The sequence below is a fragment of the Etheostoma spectabile genome, chromosome 9 (assembly GCF_008692095.1).
Source record: "Etheostoma spectabile isolate EspeVRDwgs_2016 chromosome 9, UIUC_Espe_1.0, whole genome shotgun sequence".
NCBI lineage: Eukaryota > Metazoa > Chordata > Actinopteri > Perciformes > Percidae > Etheostoma > Etheostoma spectabile.
This window is the reverse complement of record NC_045741.1, coordinates 7,996,794-8,013,421: the sequence shown is the minus strand read 5'-3', so window position 1 is coordinate 8,013,421 and position 16,628 is coordinate 7,996,794. Positions and strand designations below refer to the sequence as shown.

At 40.5% G+C, this 16,628-nt stretch overlaps 1 long non-coding RNA gene across 1 annotated transcript in view; it reads right to left on the bottom strand.

Annotated features, from left to right (window-relative positions):
- Window positions 1–6,369: 6,369 nt before the first annotated feature.
- Window positions 6,370–16,628, bottom strand: part of LOC116695561 (uncharacterized) — a 16,820-nt gene continuing 6,561 nt past the window's right edge. Inside the window, exons 2-3 of the long non-coding RNA XR_004333494.1 lie at window positions 13,031–13,036; window positions 6,370–6,380 (exon numbers count right to left, since the gene is read on the bottom strand). This is a non-coding gene — a long non-coding RNA (uncharacterized LOC116695561). The remainder of the gene's footprint in view (window positions 6,381–13,030; window positions 13,037–16,628) is intronic.

Below are 16,628 nucleotides of genomic sequence, written 5' to 3'. Positions count from 1 at the left end.
GATACAGCTGGAGGAACAGATTAAGAACAAACTGATACCAGACAACAACACACAAAAGAAACCAGGGAACCGCATCCCAAATAACTTTGCATGCACAGCACCCTATAAATTCCCAACTCACCCACCACTCTTGAACCGTTGGTCCCTCAGTATAACAACAAAAGAGCGTGGATATTAATACAAGTTACCTGTTTTTATATCCATCATTTTCAAAAAAGCAGCAAACACATGGTGGAGCTTTTACTCCACTCGCCTTGGACTACACACAGTGGCATGCAGGTGTTCACATATGTTTCCACAGCAAGACAAAAAAAAAAAAAAAATGGAATGTTCAACGTGCGTTTCAACGTGTCAGGTGTTTTAGATAAATGTGAAAATGAAACCATTACTGTTAAAAATGTTTTAGATAGATTAGTTTGAGTAACAATATCAATATGATTCTGTGTGAAGACAGTAGTGATAAAATGGGCATACTGGTACATGCCAGTCAATCGACATTTAGATATGTATGCATTGTATGGTTGGTTCTGTTTATAAAAGTATTTTGCATAGGGTTTGTTAAATGTTGCATTTGAATGATGCGCCTTAATCCCGTCTGATCCCAGGTCCATGAGCAGCCCACTGAGGTGTCAGCCTGTCTCTATCATGCTTTTGTTTGGCTCCCTGATAACAATCCAACTGTCACCTCATTATGAGCTGGAACAGGTTGGATGACAGGTTAAACATCCAAGAAACCTCCCTGTGCACTCGCCTTCTGCACAGCAATCACACGCAATGGGCAACCCTTGGCTGTTGAAAGATCACAACATCGCTCGGCGTCACCGTGAGTGTGTGTGTGTGTGTGTAGGTGTGTTTTTGTAAACCAAATGACAGTTAGTCCTAGGTAAAACAACGGAATTCTCCATCCCAGTGTCTATTTGCGTACTTAGCGTATTTGATATGCACGTGTGCGTGTAGAGCTTGAGCATTGTCTGCTGGCTGTAGACCCACGCATGATGGATTGGAGTTGAGGAAGTCATTCATCTTTAATGATACTCTGATTGTAACGCTTATGAAATGTATTAACCAATGCAAATGCCTCACATTCCATTTCCTGCTGCACACGAGTGGGTTGGGGGGTGGGTTGTGTAGGGGAGCTGGAGGTAATTAGATATGGAGTGGGAGATTGATTTCGGAGTTTCCTACCTTTCCTGTCCCATTCTACGGACTCTTAAGTAGATATGAGTTCTCAGGGGTCGTGTTGGGCTCTGCGTACAATGCAAGGTATCAAAGGAGAGGAGACTGCAAGTGAAGGACTGTACTTCTACAATCTTGAAGGACTTTACTTTACTTTAGTAGCCCTGTTTTTACTTCAATTCCATTCCATTCATGTTGAAATATTGTACTTTTTACTCCACCTCATAATCATCATAACAAGATTGATTTATATTGCATTTTTGTAAATATAGTGACAAGGTTTACAATTTAACAAACAGAGACAAACAGTAAAAACATGATGAACAAAAATGAAACTGAGAAAAAACGATAGATTTAAATTATTTATAAATATATATTAAGTAAAACAAAAAAAAAATAGAATTAGAAAAAATACCTTCCAGTGAAATGGATTAAGAAGTGAGTTAAAAGCATAGACTGTAACAAATATAGTCATTGGTTAAAAGATAGCACTCATTTGGCTTGCTTGAGATGCTCGGGCAAGTGAGTTTAAGAGCTGAGGGGAGTGAATAGGGGCTGGTCATCTAAGGTTTGTTGGTATATGTCTAAATGTCTTCCGTGGAAAAGGCCTATCAGGGTAATATCTTCTCTTTTCCTAAAATGTGTCATGGTGGCCACAGCTGAAGCATCTGGGAATTGCTTTGTCTAAATGAAAGCGAGGTGAAAACATGGACTTTCTCAAGAGTTAGTTATAGTCTTTGTTACTTTGAAGATTAAGACTTTACAAGACTTTTCAAAGTTGATCATCTCATAAAATATGATACATTGCTGTAGATTTAAACGCCCAAACAGTATAAATATACGGTAAAGTCGATAAAATAGTCTAGCTCGTGTGTTAATATATAATAAAGTAACTCTCTGACGGGCATTTCTGCATCGTCATGGGTACATTTTATTGACACATTTCTGTACTCGTAAAATACAATATAGAATGCACGACTTAAACTTGTAATGGAGTATTTTTCCATTGATGTTTTAGCCTTTAAAATACTTCTTACACTTAAGGATTATTCGCAACTTGTACAGTATGCATGACATCACAAACAACTGTAAATAACAACCTATTTCCTGTAAGTTTTAGGCTTGTGCCGAGCACTAATCCATAATAGAAGAACCTGTTTCTCAGTAAATTGAAGATGGTGCTTTCCTGGCTGCGGTAAAGCTGTCAGGGATGATTAGTTTAGAGAGCCAGAGAGATCCCCAGCTGCTGGAACTTGTTTTATTATGCAATGTAGCCGGTGATTCCATCCGCATGCAAAGAAGCAAGATGGCTGAATGAAAGGGGTCATTCGTCAGTTGTTGTTGTTGTAGTTGAGTCTCTCTTTAGGGCATGTTATCATTTGGGTGTGAGATGTCAACTTGCCTATCAATCAAGGTTTAGCTCTATATTAGCAACCTGGTAAACCACTCTGAACTATAAGTCTTATTTGCTTTTGTTTGTCATAATTGGATTGTTTATGCAAAGGCCGGTCGTGCATTGTGATGGAGGCTTATTGAAAATTGCATTCCTGTTGTGCATGTTTTCATACCTATGTGTATGTGAGTCATCCTTACCTTGCGGATTTGTATTGTTGTGTAACCAGGTAATCTAACATCTGTTATGGTATTTACAAAGTAATCTAAGGAGTACATCCTCTTCTCAAAGCCTGTTAGCGACACATTGTGAAGTTGATGTGAAGATACTGTGTTCCCATACACAGGGTCAGAGGATTCAGGCTAAATGGGTGCCAGGTCAGCTCCTTTATTACCTCATTGTCAAATGCAGATTATATCTCAAGATATGGTTGTAGCTTCGTTTTAATTTTCACAGACATCATTTACATCCTCCCACGTCTCTAATAGACATCCACGCTAGCACGCACACTTCCCAGGCTGTCCTAAAATGTGACTGTAGGTCTTCTTTTTGTCCTGTTTGTGAGGAATTAACAACTGTCCGAACTCTCTTTTCAGAGGACTGTTTCCCTGGTTTACTCATTTGCAAGCTATACTCCGTCAAGAATAAATAAATAAAGAACATACAGCACATTTACGTTCCACTGGACCGATGTCTAACACAGGAAAGTGGTTCTCTATTATGCCTCTTTGATCCTGGGCTCTATTGTATTTGGACTTATAGTTCCATCCTGTCATTTATGTTCCATATGTGTGTGTTCTTCCAGTGTCAAGAAACACTTTGTAGTATTTCCGCTTCTGACGACAAAGAGAGAACACAAAATCAGAAATGACAACAAGCTAATTGAAGATGGGATGAGAGCTGGACAGTTTACCACAACTAATGCCAATAAGACCAGCAATGCAACAGAAAAGACATTAAAGGAGACTACTGCAAGCTAGCGAACATCAATTTAATAAATGCATGATTTATGTTACACAAATTTGAATGATCCGATTGCTATTTATAGGGCTCTGTCATAATAAAAGTCTAATTAAAGCTTCTGCATGTTGGTGTTGTGTGTGTTGTATTTGCTGATTGAACTACAGTTGCGGTAGGTCAAAGTTGAAACTGAGTCAAATGGACTGTTGTCTATATCCACGACGTTCCACTTATGGGATTGCTCCGGTGCCGCCGGAAATTCTGCCGGATGTCTGTTACCTTCCACTTTCTTACTGTTGGCATTCTAAACTCCGATGGATTCATGGTTACCTGGTCCTCAGATCTCTGCAGGGTAAATCCAGACAGATAGCTAGACTATCTGTCCAATCTGAGTTTTCTGTTGCACGACTAAAACTACTTTTGAACATACACGTTCCACCAAAACAAGTTCCTTCCTGAGATTATTTTGCAGGGGCACCGTTGCTCTGTCCGTTGCTTAGTGTTGCCCAAGATTGTGATTGGTTTAAAGAAATGTCAATAAACCAGAGCATGTTTTTCTCCCATCCCAGAATGTTGTGTGGACTAGCCAGACCCTCCTCTGCAGCGCTGTGAAAGAAGGTCTGGTAATGGAAGACTAAATGGACAGTGATGGACAGTTTGGGTACTTTTCTATTTTCTCTTTCAAAAAAATCAGGGGTTGTTTATTTTTTATTATTTTTTGGGGGCATTTTTAGGCCTTTATTATGACAGGACAGCTCAAATATAAAAGGGGAGAGAGAATGGAATGACATGCAGCAAAGGGCAGCAAGTGGGACTTGAACCTGTGGCTGCTGCATCAAGGACTGAGTCTCTGTATATGGACGCACGTTCTACCAGTTAAGCTACCTAGGGGCCCACTTGGTGTTTGTCTATAACCATGTTGCTTTTTGTGATGTTCCTGTGTTCCCTCTTCTCATAATTTCCTTTAGTGAGCACAATGTTATCTAAACTGATGGAAATTATGCTCAAAACTACAAACATAAGACCCAATTTGTAATAAACTGAAATTATCCATTAATCAACAACAATTCCTATAAAAAGAGTCCCACTGCCAGACTGTAAGCTACTGCCCTAAACCAAGGCATCCTCAATATGTTCCCACAAAGTGTTAAAATCCACAGTGACACAGAGAGTCAAGTCCAAACACCAAAATCCCATTAAGTAATTATTTTTTGATCACACGCACATTGACTGACACGAACTCGGATGCTTTTGCACCAGATTGTACCCACAAGACCCCACACACACGCAAACAGCGGATCGCTCCAGACTTCGGGTCTGCTGTCTGACTGGTCGTGGGAGGATCAAAGTTCAGATTTTGAATGCACTGTAAAGGAAAACAACAGAAGGGAGGCAGTCAGGGAAGAACAGATAGAGAGACAAAGCATTGATAAAACTCCATCAGGATTTATATTAGCAGGAAAAGAGGGGCTGAGTTACAGAACAGCGTGGGCGAGGACGCGAGTAATAGGCCGAGATGAGGAGAGACAGATAAAAATAAAAGATTATCGGTGTAATAGAGGAAACAGTTTGTGTTGCATCAAGCCATATTTGTCAGGTAGAGGACCAAGGTCCTCCCCCGGCTCGCTCGCCTCCCTTTCCTCCCTCCTTGGCAAGGGAAGCAGGATGTCTTTCATCCAGTTCAGCTGAGGGATCAAAGCTAAAAGGCTACTCGGCTGAAACTGACCTCAATTTGCACTGCTGCGCACTCCACACTTCTCCAACATACACAATCCTATAGTTCTCCTTACATCCCCTCCACCGCCTCCCACTGAACTACACACATGTTATTTCCCTTCCTGTAGGCCACCCTACCTCATCCACTTAACACGGGAAATCTCTCGCCGCCTCCAACACATTAATGGCAAAATTTATAGCCTCCACGACAAGTTACCTTTAATCTGGACTATTTATAGAATATATCACATATTATCAGATGTGCAGATAATCAGATAGGTCCTCTGTGACATATAACTGGTGTTTGTGTTGGTTAAATATCCTGCTCACAATAGCCTTACACTGCTCTGTGCTTCAAAGAGCAGCCTGTGTTTGGCTTCCTCTCTGTCTTGTTTCTCACTGTTTTCACTACAAACAGCCTCTCTGCTTCAGCTCCCTACACACATCCACACACACACACACACACACACACACCCACACACACGCACACACACATTTGCACCCACGCACGCGCACACACCCTCACACGCACCCATGTGCATGTGCACGCACACACACCAACACACAAACACTGTAATGTATACACACAGTATTTGTGTACATACACATATACACTTTTAATGTCATACATTTATGCCCCCAAAAGTCAGAAATCCTTTTTTTTGCTGATACAAAGGCACACGATTGGCTGACCACACCTGTAGTTTTTGTTTGATGTACTGTGCAGATTCAGCTCTTACCAAAATATAGGCACCTACCTACTTTATTGTCACCTGCCTGGTTGCACAACTAGCTCTTATTATCTATGTGTTTTACATGACATCCCATGTAACACTATCAATTCATTAATGCGTAGCATGGAGAATCAACAAAACATTATGTCATAAGAGATCTCTTATGCTTTTGTTTGTGTCTGAATTATTATTGATTTCTGTTTCTATTTATTTTACTTTTATACTATTCTACCTATAGTACCCTTTATCTTGATTTGGACTTTATTGTCCACTCCAAAGGAAAGTATGTTGCGCTCCTTGCAATGTGCTTGAAGAATAAAAGTATTATTATTATTATTGTAAGGGCTGAATAATAAGGCTCTTTTGGCACCCACCAAAAATGTCTAAATACTGAACGATGTCTGGTCACATTTGTAATCTTGTAAATGTTGACAATTTGAGACCATTTTATGTACAGCATTTAAAACGTTGGATTCTTTTATAAATTAATAAAAGATTTTGTAGAAAACATTGATATCCCTACATGTAAAGTATCAATAAAAGTAGTTTTTGGTATCATGAGGACTTGCATTAGCACTTATATCAAAACATTGCCAAAAATAACCAGCAAATGCTCATTTCTGGAGGTGTTTATGGTGCTACTGTTACAGGCTTGCATTGTGTTGGAAGGTGTTCTTATTATTTTGTCTATCCCCTGTGTAGGTTTGATACAGTAACTGTGGAACTGGTGTATAGTCAATGATCAATCAATGATATGGTTCTTGTAAGTTCACTCATCTCTCGTTCACTTTTCACACTTTTAAAAAGAACTTTCTGGTTGTCTCATCTACTGTACGTTCTCAGCCCTCCTCCGCAACCAAGACCACAGACAGGCCAAGTTCAGAAATGACATTCTTGGGCGCCCCCTTCTGGGAGGTAGCCACAGTGTTTTTTATTCTGGAAATATTTGGACTGCACAAAAAGAGGGGAAATCCTTACACGGCGAGGCTGCCTGCCAATGCCTGAATCCTTACTGTCATTGATTTAACAAAGGAAATGAAGACATGTTATTAAATCATATGTGAGCCACTATGCTGCACATTAAGTCCAGTTAATATTCACAGAGGCCAATTGAGTTCCTCCTGAGTGTGTTAAATCCTTACAGGCTGATCCATGGGATAGAAAAGCCATGTGTGGCATTAGAGGGCTGATTCAACTTAAGACTCTCTCTTCCTTTCACACAGTGGAAAATAAGATACTATTTTATTTAAAGTTTGTGTCATGTGGTATTTTTAATTCCTGACGTCTCTTTAAATCCCCTAATTTGAAATAGCTCTGTTATTTTTCCCAGCCGACTGTATTGTATGGTTTACTTTAAGTTACTTATCACTTCTTGGCGTTTTATAACATTTTATTAAAATCCTTATCCTTTTCCTTCTTCTCTCAGCATTTGATTCACATTTAGGTCAAATAAAAATGTGGTTCCTATAAAGGAAATATGCTTACTATCTTTGTAGATGTCTTTGTAAAAACCTTACAAAATGATTTAACAAAGACAATAAAGAGACAATGGTTCAATGTATCACTCATTTCTGCAAAAAAGAAATTTCATTTATTCAATTAAGTGACGTAACTACATGGGAATGTCCAAAAGAAAAACAATATAATCTTACAGATGAATATATGGCAGCGTCTGAGCAATAATAAATATCTAAACATCTGACCAATGACGACAGAGAACAGAGCCTCAGCGTATAACATCAGCCGGGTGAGTGTATGATTTTATTTTGTTCTCATATTGATTGGAATTGGCGTGGGTTCATCAAGCACACAAATAACCCCCATCTGTAACCAGGTCCACCTGCTTATAAACACAAACAGTTATGAACACACTCCGACCTGTCACATCTCATCAAAGACGGAGCACACACACACTGCTGCATGCATCGATGGCTTCAGCTGGCCCCTGTGCATGAAAGCTGTTTCCTCTCAAAGTTTTATTACTCAAGAACATGTAACAGTAAAACATGAGGTTGTTCAGATACTCCACAACAACCTTTTGGAAGTCAATATGTGTCAGAGGAAGTCGTTCTGGCTCCATTCTACGTCTTCAGCACCCTTGTGGATTTTTCAATTTACTTCCTAGGCTTTTCCCAGAGAGTGTTCCTCCACAGTTCTCAGGGCCGATCCTGTCTGCGCCTCCTGAGACAAAGTAGCCTGTTGTCTGGCCTGGGGGGGGGGGGGGGGGGGGGGGGTCCGGAGGAGTGGTGTTATGAGAAGGCAAAGAACATGTTATGTTAACCTGGGTGGTAAAAGCCTGAACATATTTGGGAAAATGCCCCTTTATACCCTTTCACACCCACTTTTTTTCTTCGGTTTCTTACACCTAACTGCAGGAATTCTCCAATCTTCCCCTGTGTCTTAATAATTAAAGGACCAGTTCAACCAAATTACAAAGAAAAACAAAATACATATTTATTTCTTGTGGTATTAAGCCATTAAAATAATTTTGTTTTAATTTGGTAAATGGATTTTTGTTTTTGATGCTCAAAATATTGAAGAATTCAACAGGAAAGGATCATTCCATAAACAATGTCTCTGTTATTGTGTTGACGGTCCATATTAAGGCCATAAGAAGGTTTTTTTTAGAACTACTGAGGTCCCAAAACGGAGTCCAAATTGTCCAAAGCCCCATTTATCCCAAAAGATATTTGACTGGTCATCAATAACTTGTCTTGCTTTGGCAGACCCTCCTCCAAAGCGCTCTGAAGGAGGGTCTGGCTACTCCACAGAGCATTCGGGGATTGGAGGAAAACATGCTCTGGTTTAATGGCATTTATTTAAACCAATCAGAATCGTCATGGGCGGCGCTAAGGTCCGCACAGAGCGGCTGCAAAGTACTCGGGCCAGAGAAAACTCAGATTGGACAGATAGTCTAGCTAGCTGTCTCAATTTACCCTGCAGAGATCTGATGCAGTCAAAAATAGTCCTCATAAATACATCACATTTAAAATTCCAACACAAAGAAAGGGGAAGGAAATGGAAAATACATACATCCGGAGCAATCCCAGTAGTGGAATGTCAAGTACACAGACCATAACTTTCATGATACGCTGAGGATGTGTTGGTTGGATTATATAGTCTCTAAATTGAATTTCCCCAAACAATGGTCTAATGCTGTTTCTGCTCCCACCAATCTGCACAATCTCGGGATATGCTATAATTAAGGCAATCTCTTTATTTCAACTTTTTAGATTACTTTTGAATTAATTGATAATTTTTTTGGGCAGAGCAACATTAGCATTCATTTCACGTTGTGTTCACCTGATGAATTTGGTCTCCATCAGCTCCTGAGGGAAGTATCTGGCGCTTTAGCTGCTACGTGCAGCATGTTCACCAGCTAGTTGCTAACTTTGACTGTACATTTGGATTTTAGAGCTTTTCTTTCGCTCAAAACAGCTGCCTGGTGGGAGGGAAAATACGTTGGTGAGAGCCTGTAAACGGAAGTAGCGGTCCGTAAAAAGAAAATAATGCGCTGAAAGATGCCAAAACACGGTAAAGTTGAAGGGAACTTGTGGGTTTGTCACTACTTCTTTCACTTTACGTGAAGTCCTTTGATCCTTTGTAAATATGAAACCATTTCTTAGAACAACTTGAAAGATTCATGTGTACTGTGTAATTGTAGAATAGAAACCTCCTCTCAGGTTGTTAAAGCCCCCAAATTCCCAGAGCTAATACCTTGGATATGTGTCCTGTGTCCTCATAAGTACTTTCTATGGTCCTTGTCCACAGTCCGCGCTATTAATAGTTTCCATTGGAATTTCTTTCGACTGAAGAAATGGTTCCTGTGAAAACTGTTGACGTAATGTTCTGTGGAATATCCAGAGAAACAAGGACAATTAATGATGTACACTGTTTATTGATCCCCAGTGGGGAAATTACAATTAACACTCAGTTTTTTGTTAGTAATCTACACACAGGAATACACACATGCTCAGGACCTATCCATGCACAAATGGAAAGATGTCAGAGTGAGTGGGTTGCCAGTGCTGGACCAGCGCCCTGAGCGGCTGGGGGGTACAGTGCCTTGCTGAAGAGCACCCTGGAGGTGAAGTGGAATATCTCCAGCTAGCAATCCACACTCCGTACTTTGGTCCGTACGGGGACTTGAACCAGCAACCCTCCGGTTCACAACCCAACCAATGAAGCGTTGTTGCTGTTGATTTTGGACGTGGCATGGCTCTTTGGATGTTGATGACGGCCTGATGGGTGGTTCACCATATTGGTCCAGGGAGAAATATCTCAACTTTGTTCATCGACTTACTTTTCCTCAATGACGTCAAATTTTGTGGTTGTCTCGACAACCATTGGATGGATTGCCTTGACATTTGGTGCAGATGTTCATGGTCCCCTCAGGATGAACTATAATCACTTTGGTGATCCCTTAACTTTTGATATCATCAGGTCAGTACAGAAAAATACTTTGCACATCTGCAACGTGAGACAGGTGCGTCGGAGAGAGATGAGCAGGGCAAAAGTTGCGGAAAAAAACTCCCGCACTCTGTCTAACTTGCAAAAATATATTGTGAAATAGTAGGCAACATTTCTAGTACTGAGTACTTTATATATTTTTGCAAGTTAGACAGTGTGCAGGAGTTTTCTTGACAATATCCTCGGGTCAAAATTTCTTTGCTTTATGACCAAATAGCTGCAAACCATTCCCATCAGCCTCAGCTATTGGGAATGTTTTGTTCAGTGCTAATTAGCAAATGTTAGCATGTTAGCAATGTTAACTCTAACTAAGATAGTAAACATGGTAAGCATTGCCTGCTAATCATTAGTATGTCTTTGTGAGCATGCTGATGTTAGCATTTAGCTCAAACCACCGCTGCTAATTGCAGCCTCGCTGTGCCATGTAAGTAGCTGGAGACTTTTCTTTTCATCAAATGAAACCACGGCTGATAGCATCTACATGGCAATATACCACTGGTGGAAGGCTGAGTGAGAAAATATGTTTTTGTAATTTGGGGGAACTAACCCTTAAAGTAATAGGAGAGATATCATCCAAGCTAAATCAGATTATTTTCCGCCAACTTTTTGTAAAATCATTCTTTAACTCACACCCATATCTTAGCCACTGTGTCAAGCAATGTGCCGGTCAGCACTCAGACTGAAAGGCTCTCTGTTCCCCTTAACTCTCCTTCTTGGAATTGTGTTCTTTGGGATGCTTCTCCAAGCTAAGCCTGGCACAGGCCTAAATTTCCGGAGCCCAAAATGTGAGCCCAGGGAACTGGATTCCTCCGGGAAAGGGCAACAGCGGGAGATGGAGCGCCACTCAGAAGCAAAACAAACCCAAATATCAGGGGTTTATTTAAAATCTCCCTGTCTTATATTAACAGCAGTGCCACAGGCTAGTGATTAGCCACACATGGGTCAGGGGTTGCTAAGCCTAACTAAATTTCCCTTTGGAATCCAAATTTTGTGTATGATGCAAAATACAAGCCAGGATTGGATTCATGCTTAGTCATCATTAAGATATTATTGCTCATTCAACACTCACAGAGACTGACTGAAGGACAGCTATTGGATATATGTGGTATAACGTTCTTATAATGAGAAAACACACAAGTATTTCACATGTACAGTCCAGTTTTCTTGATAGATTGCAGCTGTGTGATGACACATGGAGACACAAATGTAGATATTATGCTATCTGATGTTCTTCACAAAGAGCTGAGACCTGCCCAGGTTACTGTAATGTCAACACTGAACATATGATCTCACTGTAGTGATCTGTGACATTGAGGGATTAATACTTGTTTGATGTCTTACAGTTGAAATGCCCTGCGCAGGAAGGAAGTGCTCACCCACTGGTCGCCTGTTCCATCTTCAGGAGCTCTATGGGAGGGAGGGAGGATTTCAGTGCAATATTTACAGTGACCTTTTCCTCTCACTGGCCAGGGGCCCATGGGAAAAAAACTGGAGAGGACAAACAATGAACAATAGGGTTCAGAGATGAGCAATGGTGCCAGCGCAGCATGTGCCATTACGGGATGTGGATTGCTGAGGGTTGGGGGGTCACAGCAAGGATCAAGGCACCAGCAGTGTCCCTCAGGAGCACACCTGGGACACCTGCTCAGAAAGCCTGTTCTATTTAAAAACACAACATGCAATCACGTGTTCCTTGCTAAATGAGACTATTTGTCAGCAGTGAGTAAAGGAAAAGTTTGTCATTATGTTAAGTATGCTTATTTGCTTTCTCGCTGACATTTATATGAGAAGATTAATACCTTTCTCATATCTGTCCATTGAATATGAAGCTGCAGCCAGCAGCTGGTTAGCTTAGCTGAGCATAAAGACTGGAAGTTAAGAAAGTGTGCAGTACAGAAACACAAGTAAAACCACATTTTTACCCTTTTTTTGCGCAGAATAAATAGGTACACAAAGGCTAGCTGTTTCCTCCTGTTTCCTCTTTTTGCTCAGCTGCTAACCGTCTCCTGGCTCAACCTTCAGATATGAGTGTGTTATGGCCGGCTGTGGCTCAGCAGTAGAGTGGTTGCCTGCCAATCGGAAGGTTGGTGGTTTGATCCTACGTCGAAGTGTCCTTGGGCAAGACACTGAACCCCGAGTTGCCCCCGGTGCTGCGCATCGGAGTGTGAATGTGTGTGAATGTTTATCTGATGAGCAGGTGGCACCTTGTACGGCAGCCTCGGCCACAGTGTATGAATGGTGAATGTATGATGTACAAGCACTTTGAGTAGTCGTTAAGACTAGAAAAGCGCTATATAAATACAGCACATTTATCAATTGTCTCACACGGCAAGAAAAAAAATATAGGTGTATTTAAATATTTTTCCTTTCTTTTTTTAAGATTATTTTTGGGGCTTTTCCACCTTTATTTGATAGGACAGCTAGGTGAGAAAGGGGGAAGACACACAGGAAGTCGTCACAGGTCGGATTCTGCATCGTGGCATACATCTCCCTGTATATGTGCGCCTGCTCTGCCCACTGAACTAACCCAGCCACAATGTGTGTATTTCTTAAATGGTAAACTACTCCTTAAACTAAAAACAAGGCTCTGCTGTACTGTAAAATGGCTTGGTCGGTAAATACAAATTAATAATAAATATTTAAATATTCTCCCGAAATCTTTTCCCATGGATAACAATAATACTTTAAATCATGACACATATAATGTGTCAAAACACTTATTGGTTTGTAGATTCACCAGTTCACCAACTATGTGTGATATGCGACTGATGTTCTCATTCGATGGCACTGAGACGAAGATCAGAATCTCTCAGCGTCATTGCTGTGAGTTGATGTTTATGTAGACAAACAGCCCCTGTGTTGTATCAGCCTCTGTGCAAACTTTCAAGTCACAGTTTGATCCCTCAATTATCAGATTACCTCGTATAATTGGACAATATGGTTTCCCCGGGGATTGGGCCTTGCCTTATCAAGGAATTCTTTCTGCCCTGCACAATTTGGTGAGATAAATGTAATGGTATCAGTGTTCTAGTGTGTGCCTGGGTGGTCTCTGTTGCATTTCTAATGATGCTGCGCCTTTCCCAGAACAAGTGGAAATACCTCAGTGATGCACCGTGAAAAGAAGAAGAAAAGAGAGACGAAAAGCTCCCACTGGCCCTCAGAATTCCCTTCAGAGAAGCATGCAGGCTAATAATGCTGTTTCTGCTGCATTTGATCTTACATGACGCTTGGTAGTGTAGAGCTGCACAAGCTTCAGGTGGACTCCGGGAAGAATAGCTGTGCCTATGGTCCCAGCTAATGGAGATCCCAATGAATCAAATCAAATCAAAATCCACTCTCAGCACAAACCAGACTGCTTAATAGATGTTGTTACAGCACATCAATAGCTTTATTAATTCTTCAAGACATAGGACCAACCACCGTCCAAATGGGTCAATACTTTAAAGGCAAATTAAAAAAGAAAAATTGGAGAAAGTAATTTAGTAACTGTATGATGTCTGCAGAGTATTCAGATCCAGAATACTACAATGTAATAGCACAGTCACAAGTAAAAGTCCAACAATTAAAATGTAATCTAAGTAACAAACTGCACTTTTAGTATCAAAAGTAAAAGTACTCATTGTGTACACATCTTATTATAGTAGGCTATGTATCGTTGTTGGGTTATTGTTGTTGGTGCATTAACATTTAAGCAGCAATTTAATGTTGTTGTTTAAGCTATTATTTTAACTTATTTTAACTGCTTTACTGCTTTTTTGGGTGGTTTAATGGATGAGAATCATCAACTACATCATCAAATACTTACAGATAAAATATAATGTAGTAAATAGTACACTATTTAACCTTGAAATGTTTTGGAGTATAAGTATAATGCAAGATAAAAATGTAAATAATAAAGTTAAAGGACCACAATAAAATATACTTAAGTACATTATTTGACGAAATGTACCTAGTTATATTCCACTACTGATGGGCTGTATGCTGCACAGACTAAAATGTAGAAAATGTAAGAAAAAGATTTTTCTTAAATAAATACTGGTATCATATTGTCCACCTTGTTTTTTACTTTGCAAAAAATGTAAATGTACAGTATATATGCTGTCATTGTATTTTTCAAGAGGAGTAGAATGTGTTTTTAGAGATTTCATTTTTTCAGTTTATTTTATTTTGAAGGCTGTGGCCGAGTACGGAAAGCCGGAAGTAGTCACATGATACAGGAAACGGTCCTCGCAGTCCTACCGCTGTACATTGTAAGTTACCATTTCTTTAACATATTTTTCTCTTAAATGCTCCAGATAAACTCAAAGTCATTGTGGTAGAAAATGTGATAATATAAACGGTTTTTAAGATTACGACAAACAGAAATGACAGCCACTCCAAACTCTTCCGGACAGCATAACGAATAGCTTGCTAGCGAACACAGGTTAGCCTAAGCTAACGTTAACTTTAGATGTCAAATATGTCAACAAAGCTGATTTCCCTTTTTCTAAAAAGCTGATGGGCTGTTTAGTATGTTGCACGTTACGTCTATGATACGGATACAGTGGACAAATTCGGCTGCTTTGTCATTTTTGAACCGCCTTAACGGCATTATGATTAGCTGAACCAAACCCCATTGACATATCTATCTATTTAAAGCTGATGTGTTGTGTTTAGGCGAACGTGTCTTACATGTCTCTATAGCCGGGGTTTCTAGTAGATTCGGCGGCGTAGTGCCATATAAAGCGTTAGGCTACATATTTTCTTATTTAGCTGTTGTCACTGGTTGTGCAACGTTAACTGCTTTATTTTGGAAACGCACCATGAAAATCTCCATCTTTCTATTTTTCTTGTTTTCTTTCTCGTCGCTTGAATGAAAGTACGTTAATATCACAATGTAGCCAATGTGTTTTTGTAATGTAAAGGAAGGCATTCCCTGAAAATATACCAAATTAAAACAAGTGAATTCTCTTCGCTCCTCTTCCCTAACCTTCCTCTTTCACCCCTCCATCCAAACCATATGCTGTATATTAAAGGGGAACTATGCCGGGTTTTTTTAGCCTAATTTATCTTAACTGAACAGCTTGGGAGTCTTTAAAATGGTTACAAGACGTTTTTGAGATGAATGGTGGTCGTCTCGCTCCCCCCTAGCGCCTGTGAACGGAAAAAACACAGTTAAAGAAATGGACCAACAAATTCCGTTGTCCTGGACGGAGACCAGTGAAGGAAAATAGAAGCACCTATAGGTGTTACTGCGCAGCCTCCAACTGAGTTTGACGGCGTAGATGTGACGTGAGCAACCTGTCTGAAAGTTGTAAGTCTTCTGGTAGCTGTGCAAGAGAAATCTCAATCATTCCCAATCAGCAGAGACGGAGAGCATAGGTATAAGTTAGGAGATAACATAGACTCAGGCTAATCACTGCTAACTAACATGCTAGTTCACTTTAGTAATTAAACCTAAACAACTCTCTGCGAGCTTTTCCTACCAATACGGTGATTTGTCGACTATGCGACAGCAAGTCGCGTGTTTATGACACAATTGTTCACTGTCAAAGTGGCGCCAAAATGAATGGCAGTCAAGAGGAAGCTAACTGCAGGTATTGGCTTTGTAGCATTAAAATGGAACCATGGGAGCTACGCTTAGAGAGGAGAGGCGTACCCCCTTGGACTCAGCGTCAGGCAGTATTATGTGGATATCAGGTCTTCCAATGTAACAAATGGCTTCACAGCACTGCACACATACGCCCATTCAGGAACTGGCTAACAAGGTAGCCATTAAGTTTTTCACACTATTGTCATGGCTGAGCCAGCAAAAAAACAACAACAGAAACTTAGGAAAGCATTGTCGGAAGATCAGAGAAAGAGGAAACGGCAGACCGACCGAGGGAGTGGTCGGGCACAAGTAAACATTGGAGCTGCCAAATATCTATTCCAAAGCTGTAGGGGGAGCTCTATAGAGAAACCTGCGAAGAAATGGTCATAACTGCATAGCGCCCCTTTAGTGGACAGAGCATGTGTAACATCACCCATTGGTTTGTAGAGATCTGCTATGAGTCGTCAAGTTTGCCATTACGGGCGCAGCCATCCTGGTTGCGGATCTGAGGATTTAAGGTGAGGGAGGAATGAGGGAAGAGCTGCTTACACTCTACGTTATGTTACACACTTTCACTGTCAATCACATCATAGCTACGCCCTAAGAC